Here is a 1,952-nt window from a genome sequence, read left to right as displayed (position 1 = left end):
TAGAGAGGGATGCTTTTCATCCACATAAATAAATAGAGCTGTTATTTGATGTCATCTTCCTGTAGTGGTATTCTGACTCACAAAAAGAAAAATCCACTCACTCATCTTTAAGTGTGTGATTTTTCATTTATTGTTACATACCTTTCCAATTAACGTAGATAATTCTTGTACTTAATGGGGATTCCTTGTGCTTTCTGGAAAAGGTGAGATTAGTTATAATGATTTAACTCATGCATAGTTTGGTAGAAGAAGAATTTATCCTTACTGAACAATTCTGTGGAATTTGATATTCATAATCAATACCTTGTTTTCACTGTTACAGATCACAAAGTAAAGGGAATATCAATAAAGTAATAATCCCATAGGGGAAAATGTCAGGCTATTCAGTGGATTATCAGATAGCTTTTGCTCCGTAACAAACCAACCCAAAACCCAGTGCCTTAAAACAACTATTTAGTTCATGATTCAGTGGGTTAGCAGTTTAGACTGGGCTCACCTAGGTGCTATTGTGGTGATGTCAGCCAGGGTCACTAACACATCTGTGTTCAGCTGAGCCGTTTTTCATGCAAAGGGACAAGGAGGTTGACTAACTGTTGACTGGGCTTGTGGGGATGACCAAGCCCAGTGTCTCCTGCAGGCTAGCTGAGGCTTCTTCACAGGATAGTGTTATCAGGGATCCCAAGAGCAGCAAGAGAGGACAAGCCACAATGCACAAGCAGTTTTCAAGTCTCTGCTTGTTGTATGTTTGTTCTTGTAAATCACATAGCCATGCCGAGAGTCAGTGTAGAAGGGCACTATTCAAGGCCTTGCGAGAAGGGAGGGGAAGAAATTGTGGTCATGCTTTAAATCAGTCAAAGATGGATTTTTGGAAAACTAATTCATCATCTACTACTTTGGTGTCTTTTAAAAAGTATAAATTTATTTTTAACCACAATTGATATTTTGACATCAGCTTGTTGGTGTCTAAGCAAGGGTTTCTACTTTCTTTTGCTGCCAAATTGTTGTTACTGACAATTTAGCTCACCTTCATGGTGTTCAGTATTTCAAGTTCATAATATATTAACTTATTCATTCTCATCTTTTCAGTATCAGTTCATATACTATTTGTTGGTTAATGGGTTGAAAAAGTCTTTAACATTTGACTTGAATGGTGCTATATAACACTGAATTATGTTTGATAGCAAAACACCCAAATAAAAATAAATAAATAGGAAACCTCAGCCATAAGTCTTAAAAGAGTAAGTTGCAACTGTCAGCAGAACCCCACCTTTTCCTCTTGGGGCATTTTAAATGATTCATTTCACTGACCTTGATAAACAGGTGGTGACATTATATAGTCCCCTAAAATAGTCTACCTTTATTGAAATGATTAATCTGTGTTCTAAATATTTAGAAGCTCCCTTCCTTGGAGTTATTTTCAGAATTTTGAAATCACACATTAAAAAAAATTTCTGCATCTTTACCACAGAGCTATAAATATTTATCTATTTCTTTTTCCATGGTTTCTTCTCTTCCTATTTCACTAAGCTCATCCTGCTATTTTTCTGTGCCTGAAACCAATGCCAGAGGATCCTCAGGTAAAAGACCTGGTAGACATGGTCTCTGCACTATACTGAATCTTGAGAGCCTCATAAGCTTCAAGTGAGTTTATGATCTTGCTGCCTACTCCATCCAGATGTCATTAACTTAGTCTTATGTTCCAGTGAGGACCCATTAGTTGTAAGTAACAGAAAAATTACTTCAAAACAAAACAATTCACTGGATGACCAAAGAAAGAGCTACAGAATTCTTGCCCTTTCTAGAACCTCAGTTAGGACTGGCCCTCAGAACTTTTTCTTTTTCCCTGTCTTTGTCTCTGGTCTCTATTTCTCTTTATCTGTTGCCTTTTTCTCTCCTACTGCAGCCAGATTTCTCCTTTCAGAGAGGAAGAATGATAAAAATGAGCCTTGTGA

This window comes from Choloepus didactylus, chromosome 8 (genome assembly GCF_015220235.1).
Source record: "Choloepus didactylus isolate mChoDid1 chromosome 8, mChoDid1.pri, whole genome shotgun sequence".
In the NCBI taxonomy this organism is placed as follows: Eukaryota; Metazoa; Chordata; class Mammalia; order Pilosa; family Megalonychidae; genus Choloepus; species Choloepus didactylus.
The sequence above is the reverse complement of the archived record's forward strand: the minus strand, read 5'-3'. Positions refer to the sequence as shown.